This window comes from Sturnira hondurensis, unplaced genomic scaffold (assembly GCF_014824575.4).
Source record: "Sturnira hondurensis isolate 20B ecotype Veracruz unplaced genomic scaffold, ASM1482457v3 Scaffold0021354, whole genome shotgun sequence".
Lineage (NCBI taxonomy): Eukaryota > Metazoa > Chordata > Mammalia > Chiroptera > Phyllostomidae > Sturnira > Sturnira hondurensis.
In genome coordinates, this window is record NW_028093985.1 from 17,569,227 (window position 1) to 17,583,658 (window position 14,432).

General features: G+C 39.1%; 1 long non-coding RNA gene across 1 annotated transcript in view; it reads right to left on the reverse strand.

Annotated features, from left to right (window-relative positions):
• Positions 1-1,483: 1,483 nt before the first annotated feature.
• Positions 1,484-14,432, reverse strand: part of LOC118977399 (uncharacterized) — a 44,698-nt gene continuing 31,749 nt past the window's right edge. Inside the window, exon 3 of the long non-coding RNA XR_005064519.1 lies at positions 1,484-2,819. This is a non-coding gene — a long non-coding RNA (uncharacterized LOC118977399). The remainder of the gene's footprint in view (positions 2,820-14,432) is intronic.

Genomic DNA, 14,432 nt, shown 5'->3' on the forward strand with positions numbered 1-14,432 from the left:
AGATGCTATTTGTGGCATTCTGACACAATACAGAGCACACACCCCTAATGTTCGAGCAGGATTCTCTCCCTCTCTGTGCAGAACATGCATTCTGAGCCTATTATGTGTATAAACAATGGCATATGTAATTACCTTTCTAGGGTGGCAATTATTCCTCAGAATCAACAACCAGAGTTAAAGCATGTTCCCCAAAAGACATTCGGGGATCAATTCTGGGTCAATTACATCAGGCTTTGATTTATCACATGGTGTCAGGCCATGTGAAAAGCAGAAAGTTAAAAAAAAACCTGAAACCTTATGAGGTAAAGCCTACAGGTTTGCCTCAAACTGGTTTGTTTCCAACGTTGCTTTCTCTCAGTTGCTCTGCCTTCCCCCATTCTTAAAACAGTTGTGATTTGCTGGGTTTTTTCTGTTAGACAGTTTGCTGTTTGGGAATACTAAATGCAATGAACCTGGACTACATCCAGATTGGATCTGCACGCAGCCCCCAACCACCACCATGCCCTGAAAATTCCTCCGGGGGTGTGGCAGAAGTTAGGGGTTAGTAGTTCAAGCTTTGGGATCGGAGGGATCTGGATTTAGATCCCCAAGATTTAAGCAAGGTACAAACCACTGTAGTGGATAATACTTACTTTGAGCAGTTGTTGTGAGGTTTAAGTGAGATAATTAATGAAAGGGTGTGTGTGAAGCACTTAGCTCAGTGTCCAGACCATCATGAGCACTCAGTGAATAGAGTGATTGCTCTTCCATTGATCAGCAAGCCAGAGGAGAAGTGGAACAGTCCCTCCAAAGACCCTGCCCCTTTGTAGAGTGGGACCCCGGCCCAGGGAAACAGAGTGGATGCTGGTACAAATCACAGGGCTGAACTGGTGAGTCCGAAATAGCAATTAAGATCCCCAGTGTGGAGGACAAGACTATATATGAAGGATCCAATTGATGTGAACTCATTCTAAGTAGACTGATTGCAAACTACAAATCAATAAGGTGCTACTTTATTAGCAAGGCCCTTCTTTTAAGAGCCTTAAGAATCATAGATGAAAAAAGCTATTTTGCATACCTTGATCACCAAATGTTTACTGAACACATACCTACTATACACCTGGCATCGTGCTAGGCACCAGGAATATAGAGATGGTCCCTCCAAAAGAAAGCTCCCAGAACAGAAAATAAATATCTACATCTTAGTTCAATACAGGCTCATAACTCAGATTTCCTGAAAGCTACTTCATGCAAACTGAAAGTGACATGACAAATATACAACATCACCATCAGGAGTTTGGGGGCTGGACAATTTGTCTTACTAAAGATGAATCATATTACTAAAGTTATTGGTCAGATTAGAGTAGTTCCTTACTGAGAAGCAAAATAAAAGTTTTTAGAAATTAAATAAAAAGGGATGGTATGAGAATTCTCATCAAATTCTTTAGGGAGGAATTCAATACCCCACTGAAAGAACACTTTAAATCCATTTTATATGGAGCAACATTATTTATTCAATAAGAAAGAAACAGCATTTACACAATTCATTTCTCAGAAGACACGCAGTACTATTGGCAGTATGTATTGGCAGCTTAATTAAGAAGTCTGTTGTTAATGTCAAAAAGCTGGCACATTTTCAATTCAGATGGACACTGCTCAACACAAGGACATGTCAATTGTTGCCTGATATATACTGAAATGTGTCACAGACACTGCACAAAATGTCTAGTGTCCACAACTATATTAGCGTCTTGACACTGGAAAAATCATGACTTACTCCCAGATCAGAAATCATTTTTTAGAAAAACTGTATAGTTACTCAACTTATAGAACATAAAAGATAACACCATGAATACTGAAACAGCCAAATTTTCATAGAGACATTTTCCAAATCCGTTTGGCTCTTTCCCTGCCCTATCTTGGGTTCATGAGTAAGGATTCCCAAGTTTGATCCAAACCTTCCTCTTCTCCATGCTATTAATTCACTCGGAGCAGCAGACCCCTAAAGCATAGAAGGTAGAGAGGCCCATCAAGACAACAGATGTAATTCCCCCGCCCCTTTCCAAGAAATGCACAGACACAATACAGTTTTCCAACAAACAATCTGGAGCTAAGGGGGGTTGGAATTTAATTCAAATTGACTCCAACTATAATGTGTTACTATCTATAAAGTCTACCAAATATTTAGCGAATCAACAAAAAGGACCCTACCTATTAGAATTCCAGAAAGAAATGGAATTAAGATGTCCTGAATTGTTCACATTAAGAGTTTTTTTGTTTTATTTTGTTATTTATTAAGGGAATTTAAAATATTTATGGAATATACCTTTCCATTTGTTTCCTGTCTTGGAGATACAATTAACAGCAGAAGACAAAAAAATGTGCATTGAAACTAATTTTTAATACACTGAAGGCAGGGACCACATCTTATTTGTCTCCCTCATTTTCCTTCCTCTGTTTTGTACAGTGATTCACACATAGTAAGTACTCAATTAAGTTGAAGAGGCGATGAATGTTTCAATACAAATTAATTTGGAAGGGTTGCACTGATTTAAGGAGCAGTTGGATGAAAGGGATAGGTTTAATCTTTCCTGATTTCTGGCTGGTGAGGCACACTGTCTTGTAACTTCATTTGCTGAAGCTTGCTTGCATAACACCCGCACCATTAACTGCTGGCAACTGTGGCAATCTTAGCGTCTTGATTTGTTTCCATTTTTGCTGAAGGGAGCAAGATGGTTCTCCAATGGTTGTTTTTCCAATAAGAAAATGAGTAAGGTGACTTGAAGCAGGTACTCAGTGAAGTAGGTATTCAGCCTACCCCTGTTCTACAGACAGTATATCTGCAAACAAAATTGAAACAAATTATTAACCCAAGCCTAAGAGCAACTTCTCAGTACAATGAGTGAGCTTTTGCTGATGACTAAAATTATTTAGCTCAATAGTTTAAAAATACAGTAAGAATATAGGCTCTTTTGTGGTGATAATGCTGTTTGAAGTTTTCTAACCTTACCTTAAATTAATGACTTTGAAATCCTTGCTACCTGCAGGCACAGACTCCAGGGTAACAGAATCAGAAACACCACATATTTGTGCATTTTGAAAAACAAGTTTTCCCTACCAAAGTAAGGATTCTATATTTTCTTTCCTTCCCTTGATAAACAGGAATAAAACCCACCCTGAGATCCCAGGCTCTACCCCTTTGTGAATAAAGTCCCTGCCTGTGCCCCATTATCTACCATCACAGCGGCTGGCTGGGCAACAGCTGCAGATAGAGAAGCCTGTTGGGAAGCAATCTGGACAGGCAGGAGCACACTTTCTTCGGCAAAGGCTCTGAGCCAATGAGACGGTACAAGAGGCATGTACATACACTTCAAACATCAACTGCAGCAGCAACTCCCCACCCTCATGGGGTCAGGGAGGTCCCACCTTCGGCTTTTCAGTCATGTCTATGCCCATGTATATCAGTACACTATCTGAGACCCGGAAAGACAGACATCTTTCCAAGAAACCTTTCTATCCATTTACATGCTCGCAGGCTACTGTCTTTCTGAAATGTTCCATTGCAGACCCAGTGCAGTGAGATACAGGCAACAAACACACAAGTGAGTTTAGCCCTCACACACTGAATTTACTTATGAATATACTTTATTTATTTGGGTTTTTAAAAATAGACCCAAAGCAATTGTATATGCATTTCGATGCCCTTTAATTCGTGAGCAAAATGTCATACTACGAGAACATTTAAAATCCAGGTGGAATCACTTTAGGTTTTTCCTTCTCTACCCATTATATCAAACTTGTCACTAAAGCCTATTACTTCTTAATTTGAAAATGTTTTTTCCCAGTCCCCTTCTCTTCTGAGTTCCTAATAAATCCTTCCCCCTTTGTCAGACCCTGTTCTCATCCGGGAATGTGACAGCCTCCTAGCTCTGGCTAGGTCTCCTCTGCTGTAGTCTCAAGTCCTTCAGAGTGATGCTGCTTCCACCAGGACTCCACTTCTGCTATTCATTTCAGGATCCCTCTGGGGGGTGGCCCTGAAGTCTCCACTTAAGAGGTTCAAAGTAGCAGTGACCTTCGGCCCACCCTCATCAGTAAGGCAAAAGAGGAGCAACCTCAGCCCACCAGATAGCATGACTGGAATTTCTCTTTTGGCTACAAATACACTGCATTTGCTCCACACTTCTTCACTATCATTTCTCCCTCTATTTCCCTACTAACTCCAAACACACTGGCCCAATCTTCAGAACTGGCTTCTGCCCTGACTAGATTTCCGATTTCCTACAATGCCCTGTGCCTTGCCCCAAACCTAAATCTACTTGACTGGAGGCCTGGTACAGCCCCATCCCAGATTCCATTCAGGACTCCAGCTGCTGCCTGGGACCAGCTGTGATCAGATTGCCCGCTGCCATGACACCCCCATTCCTGACTCTGAATCTCCCCTATCTACATTCGAGTAGCACAAACCTCCTGCTGAATTGCCTCTCCTCGGATACAATGCTTTTCCTGAACTAGTCTCAATATCACCACTTCCTCTTGGTCCCTGAGGACTGAATTGCTGGCTAACCCTAGTGCCACCAGGCTCTCAGTCCCTCACACACCTAGTCTTGACTGCCTCCTGTGCCCTGGTAGCCTATATTGCTGAGATCCTACATAGGAACTCTCTTCCCAAATCAGACAAATTCTAACACTACAATGTGTTTACAATATCTATCTCTTATTTATTCATTCATTTTGCAGTCATTTATTAATATATATTTATTAATTCCATTAAAAATTAGAGCGATTAACATTGACTTCATTTTTTAAAATATCATACATAGCTACCTATAGTCTAACCCCTGCCTGATTTTTGAGGTATTACACTTCATTTCCTAATCTCCAACATGAAGTCTCTGCTTCAGATACAAAGATCTACTGCCCTCTTGGCTCATTCTGTATCTTTGTCCATTCCTTTTATTCTACCTTGATTAGCTCTGACTTTTTAATCAACTTATTTGTGACATGATCTAAGTAATATTCTCCAAGAAACAAATCCACATTGACTTATCCCTTATTGGGATTCCTCTGGAATATCAATATCCCACAGTTTAAGTACTTGGTTTTCACTAAGTGTTTTCATATACATTAGCTCCGCAGGCAGACTGCCTGTTCTTTGAGAACTGGGAGAAGAGTCATGTCCTGTGCATGCTATGGTGCCTCCAAAGTACTTGATGCTGACTTCTAGTGGGACAGCAAAGTTCCACTTCCACCTTCCCTCTACGCTTACTCCACTCTCCAGCCCCAGCCCCATGGAGGTGGCTGAACCTTCTTATGGGACTTAACTAAACCTTTAGAAAAGGATAAAGCTTTTGGTGTAACAAGAAAAAAGGTTAAAGTTTTAGATTCTCTAGGCTGTGGTCTGGAGTCTGTCTCTGGGGGTTCTCTCTTTGGACTGCTTCTCTATACTTCTCTGAAGCCAATGAGGCAAAACAGGTCTGGAACTGCCTCCCACTTGGGAGGTGCTCCCCAATACCAGCCCCCTAGATGAGGTCTAGGTAGGGCAGACTAATTAGACTAGCTCTAACTTAAACCTTTATCTTTCTTCTTGGCTTTTCTCCTACCTCATCTAGCTAAATAGGATCTGAAGAGCTGGACCCCAGAGAAGGGGACTAAGGAGGCCTATCTTTGCAAGACATAGTATATCCAAGCTCTACAGGGATAACTGAGCTCATCAGAGACTGCCTCAGGTTCACAGACAGGGGAGGGGAACCCCAGGTAATAAGATTATACGTGTTTGTACTTGAGGTCTACCTGGTGCTTATCTCTTCCAAGTACCTGTAGCTCCAGGTGATACCTGGGTAACAATGTGTGGGTTCATCTCAACATAACTACTATCTAAGTATATTCTCAATAAATACTTGTGAATTGGTTTTTCTACAGTAAATGTCTAAATATTATTAGAATGGACCAAGAATTTTAAGAAACTTTGAAGTTCTGGGTGAGAGTTGTTTATGATTTATGTATTGAATATATGCTTTGCTGAAACCTTAGAGTAGTTTTATTACTACAATGCCATTTTTCTAAGAATACATCTCTTACAACATAGATCTTTGCAGAATAAGGATGTAAGTAAGACAAATCCTGGGCATTTCTGCAAGTCTTCCTGCCAAAGATTAAAGCCAGTGGGCTTCTTCCACAGTGACATTTTGAATTAGCACTTGCATATGATCAGAGTCCACTGTAGAATCATGTAATAATTATATCTCACATATTTTGAATATTGAAATATATCATACACACACTATATACCTAGGTACATAACCTTGATGTACTACTTGAAAAGAAATAAATAATGGATGTAGGCATAACCAAAAGTCGTAAGATCATTTGTCACTTTTCCAAGTTTGTGGCCGAAACTTCACTTTGAAACAATGCTCTTAATTAGCATGTAATTCAGAGACTGCCAATTGTCCCCTCTCCCCTTTTCCCTTATTAATAGAACCCCCACATTTTGAGAGGCACATGGCCACAAAGAGTATATTTTCAGGCCTTCCTGGCAGCTGGTATGACTAGCAGGATACGAGTAGAAGTTAGGAGTCCAACACCTAGGGAAATGCCTTTAAAGAGAATGCACACCTTCAGACAAGTGAACGATCCCAATCCGCAGGGACAGCCGAGAGTAGTGAGAGGGAGTTTCTTCCTCCTCTACCCAGCAGTTTAAGCACACCCAGCCCAGAACTGATATGACAGCTCCACTTCATCAGGGTACTACTTCTAGTGTGTTTACACCACTGTATTTTAGATTCTCAAACACAGATTTAGGTTAGGCTGCTGTAACTAATAGAGCACTATAATTTCTAGCTCTTACTAGCTATCTAACCTTAGAAAAATTATTTAAACTGTCAGAATTTGTTTCTTTGTTTATACCTACTTCAAGTTGCTGTTAGCAACATAAGACTGTTTCTTTTATATTTTTTGCTTCCCATTATATCCCCAGCTTTAGTACAGAATCTGCATATAGCAAGCATTCTATAAAAATTAGTTATTATTTCTGTTCATGTTGTTATACAAATTCAGGCAAATAACACCATACTTTAACAACTAACCATTAGGTGCTTCCAAAAAAACGGAAGTAATACAACTAATTAACATGGTGTGCATTGGAGTGGTAATATATTCTGACCCAAATCTTAGAAAATATTGTCTAGCAAAAGGCTTTTCTGACTTGTGTATTTATTTACATAAAAATTCTTATATTTTAAACCATCGGTTGTCAATTTCTTAAAATTATCTGCTTAAATTGGGCAGCTCTGGATGGTCAAAGGAAGATGCCCAGTTAGTGTTAGTTCTAAGCACTCTGGTTTTTATCTTATCTTGAGGTTCCATTGTGCATGCATACAATGCAAAAACAAAAATAAACCAAAAAGCCACCTGATTTTTATAACATGTTAATGGCTGTGAATTTGTATTGTAATAGTTCAAAATCTCATAAAAATAATTTTTATGTCTTCTCAAAGGAAGGGGAGTACTTCTTGCTTCTACAAAAATACCACGGATGACAGTTTTCAGTAAAACACATTTCTCCTATTGAAGGGTACTTAATAAACACACACACACCTGGCTGCTTTCATTTCGCCACAAGTGGCACCAATTTGCCAGTCATCGAAGTAATACAGTCTGATCTATTGAAGTGATGGATTCTGACAAACTGTGTGAGCCTGTCATTAAGGGGAGGATATATTCTAGTCTCTATTCAGGACATTACAGTGCTTACCCATACAGCTTATGAAACATAAGGGAAAGCAACAAGATGAAAATAAAGTTGAGCATGGACTTATTGTTTCTCTCTCCAGTGAATAATATGATCTGGTCACCAGTCTACACTTTATACTATGTACATGTACAGTTCTAGTTCCTCCTGGCTAATATAAAGACTTTTCATGAAGGACGGAAGAGAATGCGCAAAACTGACTACTCAGTAATTCAAGACTAACTCAGTGCCTTGTGCTTCCACTTTTAACACATTACTTTTTCTTCTTTTACTCTACCTATCTGTGTAGCCATTTTGCTTCTTTACAATATTTTACTTACATACTTAAAATTATCAACAGGATGGAGATTATATCTAGAGTAAAATTCACTAATTAGGTGAACTAAAGACAGCAAGCCTGAATTAATGAAAAGTCTTAAGGATGGACAATTATCAAAAAGATCATGATAATAGCAACATGTGACGTTTGAGAGTATACTACATGAAAATCACTGGGCTGAACACTTTATATGCATTATCTCAGCAAGTCCTCATAAAAGTCCAGGAGGTATTATCATGCCATTTCACAAGCTGGAAAATAAAACCTGAGTGATATTAAGTAACTTGCTTAAGGCCACATGGCTAATGAATGATAGAACTACTTTCAAACCTGTGTTGGCCTGACTCCAAAGTACAAGCAGGTGCTTTACCTCCACACCAAACTGCTGGGGTCTTTCTTCAATCAATAATAATAATAAAGCAGTACTTCAGATTAGATTAACAAAACTCTGAAGTACTAAGGACCCCTGCTTTAGTGAAAATATGAGGAGTATTTGACATTAGCTCACCAATTATTTTATGTAGGTAATAATGATCTGCCATTTATGAAGTACATACTGCACACCAGGCACTTTCTATACATTAAATCTAACCCCCACAGCAGCCTCATAAATTAGATAACTATCTTCATTTTGCAAATGAGGGAAAGATACTCAGAGACTGAGTAATTTGTCCAAGGCCACATAGCTAGTAAGGGACACAGTCTTTGCACTATGCCATTCTGCCACACTACCTCATTACTTCTCCTGCAAGGCCTTTCTCTCGAGTGCCCAAAAAGACTGCTTTCTAAAGTAATAGTGCCCTCCTCCTGCAATTGTATTTATACCATTTATTAGCTCAGCAAAGCTTTCCTTCAGAGACAATGCAAAAGAAAACTTTAACCCAGGCTCTGCCCTCATTACCATAAATTCCAAATTTAGTGAAGTCCCTGTTAATGGTTTTACTGTATATAAAAAAGAATTTAATAGTCACTTAGCCCTGCTCTATCTCCATTAAGAAATCTAAAAAGCCGCACAAAGGTGGAGAGAGAAAGAGCAGTGACCTCAAAATTAAAACAGATAAGTGTCTGTAATTTGTACTCCAGCAAAAAGTTATAATATATAACACGTGCCAATACAACAATATAGCACATACGCCAATATATGACAACAAATTTAACCCTACAAGTTTAAGTGCTCTATTCATCAATTAAAGATTATCCTAAGATGTTCATATTAAGGAATATAGCCATAGCAAATCAGCAATAATAATTAAAAGTCCATTTCAAACCTCTTTGGTGAGCAGTGAAATGATCAAACACAGCCTGGCTGCCTGGTCCTTTCTGCAGTGCTGTATAAATGTGCATATTATGTGAAAATTCCTGGCTGTTAAACGTGGTCATCTTTGCTACTCATTTTGTATTTGTTTCTAATGAAGACGTGTTTCCATGTGTACGCTGAATGAGAAAAATGTACAAGTTGTGACAGTCAAGTACATATCTGCTCACAGAGCCAAGCCCACAAAATATACAGGGTTTTCTCACATAGGTCATCACAGTGTAGCAAAGATTCCAAACAACGCCTACCTGCTTTGGAGGGGGCTGTCTAAAGCAGTGATCCCACGACTCTGTCATATTGCATCATGGGTTTTTTTGTCTTTAGGTCAGCTTGTAAATGTGCTACCATGGGCTCCTCTACAACAGAAACAGCTTTGGGACACAAACAGTCCAACTATTCCTTCAGGCCCGATGCACCTTGGGGTAGGTGGTGGAACCAGATTTAGAGTCTGGCCAGACTCTCAACAGGTCACCTGTTTCCTGGTGACAGAGCCAAAGCTTAAAGGTGCCAGGTTGTTGAGAGCCATCTTGTGGGATAGGTTTCCAGTCTTGAGACATCCAGAGTAAAATAATCTGTTGCTACTCTACACGAAGTTTAAAAGTGTAAACTTCCCAACTGTGTGAATGTAAATTCATCCAAACATCTGAGGCTGCCATAACTCTGATAATCCTGTATTTTTTGTTGCTTGATTGGTTTGCAACCCAGGCTCACTAAAGTATTACTTTAGGACTTAATCTTTCACTTTCAGTTTCTATTCACTTGGCTGGGGTAACATAACTATTACTATTTCTTTTATAGTCTATTTCAATTTTAAGTCATTGGTAGACATCACTAAAAAGAAGAGTACATCTCATTTTCTGAACTTTTCAAAGTCAGAGTAAGAAGAGAACATCCTTCCTTGGGATAAACTGTGAGATGTCTCAGAATCCTTCCCAATCTATTAATCTGATTGTTATTAATCAATTAAATTTTATGAGATACCAACCAATTTCACTTCTAGGAATCTTTCCTATGGAAGCACTAGAACAAGTTCACAAAAATTATAAACACTACCAGGTTCACTGTAGCATTGTTTGTAAATGCAAAAAAAAAATGTGAAACAACCTAAATGGTCAGCAGTTGAAGAATGGTCTTGTTAAAAACCATCCAAACCATAGAACACTGTGCAGCCATTAATAATAACAAGGCAGATCAGTATTTTCTGACACAAAAGTATGTTCAGTGAAAAAGGGAAGATGCAGAACAAAATGTATAGTGTGTTATCATTCATGGAAAAGACATAGCTATATGTATATAAACAAATGTATATATAATGCATATATACAAACATATATAAATGAATATATTACATAAAACAAAAATATGTTTAGAGATATATAAGTATAAATATGTACTCATGATATTTCTGTTACATGATATTCAGGTAAAATATTTCTATTATATATTTACATACATATACATCTTTATATGCATAGAAAAATCAGGAAGAACTAGCTCAGGCTGCTCTAACAAAACACCAGAGACTGGGTGAGTGAAAAGACAAACGTTTATTTCTCACAGTTTTGCAGGCTGGGAAGTCCAAGATCAAGGTGCAAGCAAATTTTCTTCTTGCTGAGGGTCCACTTCCTGGCTTACAAAAAGCTTACACATTTTTGCTATATATTCATAAGGCAGGGAGGGAGAGGGAAGAAGGGAAAGGGGGAACCAAGCCCTCTGGAAAATAAAACTAGGAAGAGAGGACTTTAACTTTTTGCTTTATATCCCTACTGTATTTATTTAGGTTTCCAAGCAATTTCCCAAAATTGACACCCCCTTTTTCTCCTGGGTTCTGAACAAGTTAAGAAGTAATACAAAAATTAAAAAGACGAGAGACTAAAATATACCATTTAATACTAATTGAGGCCAAGGTAGAGGAGGTAGCTTAGTGGGAAAGCCAAACCAAGCCTTGCTGTCTAACTGTAGACTTCGGCATCTCCACAAGCCAGTCCCATGCTGGGCTGGGCTAGGCTCTCAGACTCAAGGAAAAGGTAGACTCTTAGTAGGCGGGCCGTTCTCTGGGTAGAAAAAAAAGGTGGCAGTAAACTGAAAGGGCCCACCCATTCAACTTTACCAGGTAACTAAGTTTCTCTCCCTCTAGGGCAGAAATGTGGTCTGTCAAGTAGGAGTACAGTTTTTGTTACAGCAGTGTCAGTGGTGGCTGAGGCTAGATTGCAACAGGTTAAAGAGTAAATGGTGAGCCACCTGACTGGTGTGGCTCAGTGGATTAGGCATTGTCCCACAAACCCAAAGACTGCCAGTTCGATTCCTGGTCAGGGCACATGCCTGAGTTATGGATTCTGCCCCTCATTGGGGGCATGCAAAAGGCAATCGATTGATGTTTCTCTCACACATTGATGTTTCTCTCCCTTTCTTTATCCTTCCTTTCACCTCTCTCTAAAAATCAATAACTAAAATCTTTTTTTTAAAAAAAGAGTAAATGGTGAGAAGAGGCAAGAAAGTAGACAAGTTAAGAACAATTTTTAAAAAGAAGAGTAGGAAATTTATAGAAGAAAAAAATTTTTAAGAGTGATGCCAAAAAGTATCAAATGTGGAAAAGACAAAATAATTTACAGCAAGAGTCTAGGCACAGTGATAGAATGAAGGACACAGTGAAGGTAGATGCCTCCTACTGAGATGTGAATAAAATGGAAGAAAGAGGAAAAGCCACAGTGATTTGAGGCAAGGATGAAGGAAAAGAAGTTGAGTTCATATCATGTGATCAGTTCTGTAAAAAGGTGGAGAGATTCTAGGCTAAAGCCAGAAATAAAAATTAAACTTGCAAACCACCACAGTGCTAGTGTTATGCTAAAGTCATGACAAAACAGCAAAACCAAGACCGGCTTGTAAATGTTTTATCATACTGTGATAGTTTTGAGAAATTATATGATTTATTATTTATAAGACATTGCTTAGATTAGTATTGATGTATATATACTCTGTATCATTCAACATCGTGCATCATAATATTAGTTGGTTCACATGCTCCTTTGTCGCTAGGAACCCTAAGGAATAAAGTTTTTCATAAATAATAGTGGTTTAAGCTTGACTGGCCCTGTGCAATTTTTCACTGCAATTCTGGCTACCATTACACTGTATTCCCCAAATCACAATGCAGTCTAGTGTAAAATCAAATGGACTAAAGAAATTGGTGAAAAGATTCATAGTCTAAAAGTCTGGGTCCATACTTTTAACTGATAAAGAAATGTCTGCACTGGAAATGTTTCCATATTTCCACTGATCTATTTCCATGTCATGATTTCAATGGCCACAGAAGTCCTTCTGGTAAACAAATTCTTTTGGTATATAGGCTTCTGGTAAACAGATTTCTGTGAGTTCAGAAAAAAAGGTGAGGGTGCTTCATATCTTATAGTAGTCTCCAAAGTTATATCCTTTATCAGTTTTTTTTTAAATCGTCTTTTAAAGTTATGTTCCAAGTCTCTACTCCTCAGTGTGTGGTTTATACAACCCTCTTAACAAACAGTTTTTGACGTCATTCAGATTTGGCAAAACATGTGCTACAGTCCCTACTTGGGCTCGTCAGCTGCTATTAAAAGTTATATTGCCTTTGGGTAAGTGTGGAGGCTGGCACCGGAGAGGATCCATAATGGTGATTATCATGCAAATCAGCCTTCTGCAAGACCAGCTCCTCCGAGGAGGCTTTCCAGCTCTGCTTCCCTGGTGTCGTTTATTGTCCGCGGGACAAAGCAAACCATCTTTGCTGCCGACACTGGACATGACTGAGATTGGTTCTCCTGACAGAGATTGGTGAACAGCAATGAATCTTTCACTTGGGGTAGAAATATGATTTTATTTAAGAAAATAGCTATCATAATTGTGCTTCTGTCACTTTAAATTTTAATGGCGAGAGTAATATGGAGGCTTCTGGAACTTTAAATTACGGCTTTCAGAAGCTTCACACTGAATCTTTCAATTATTCTCTGTAAGTACTTTCTCAAAGCATGTGCCACCATGACATTGATATCACAATTCAAATCTAAATTCAAAACTGACTGCAAGGCTATGAGCTATGTGCTGGCGTGCCGGCTGCCTCATTTTATCTTTGAACATCTGAGGAGGCAAATCGAGAGGCGCTCTCCCAGAGCCCAGCCAGCTGTTTGCCAAATATTCAAATACCCTGGCATACAGAAGAGCCTTTCAGATTTCCCCACATCAAAATTAGCAACGACCCCCTATTTTTCTCATTAGTTTCTGGCTCACCTACCTGTTTTCACACAGGCCCGCCTGACTCACTGGCTAAGTGTTGGCTGCCCCTCGCTCACTCACCTCTTAGGTTCCCCCATCTAGCAGTTGGATCCAGCATGTGCTGCAGAATGGCAGCCAGTTCAGACAAAACCGTTGGGGGGAGTTTTAAGCCTGTGTTTCCTTGAAGTGGATCTGAAAGAGGGGCTGAGCAGGTATTTGTAGTAGTAGGAAGACAGAGAGCAAAGAGAGTGTGTGGATTTTACTTAAAATGCATTCATTAGGCTGGAGCAAAAATGGAACTGGGAAGACGGCAAGGGAAAAGTGAAAAGGCTTTCCTCTTTTATTTCTATGTCTTAACTTCTTTGTTATGTACCTATTTTCTTTAATCATTTTAATATTTTATCTTCATAGTCAAACAAGTGAAAGTAGATATATTTATTTATATGGTTAGCTTTAGACTGCTTCAATAATTTTAAAATGAGTCTCCTACTTCAGTAAACACAGTGTCAAATGTGCAACTGTAAATAACTAAATCCAGCTGCACTAATGAATCTGCAATGGAAGACAACCGTTATTTCACATTTTACAGGCCCTGAAGCAATTTTCCTCAGCTGAGTAACTTAGAGCACACTGGGATTTTGGAAGGAAAAAGGCACTAAGGTGCCACAAGACAACACCATCTACCCAAATGGGTGGTCAAATTTCCTGAAGCTGGACACCAAAGCCAGGGTTTCCAGCTGGGTGAGGGGGTTTCTTGATTCCTTCAGGAAAAGTGGGTCTTTACTTGTTCATTCCCTGTGATGTGTTTACACTAGGACAGAAGGGGC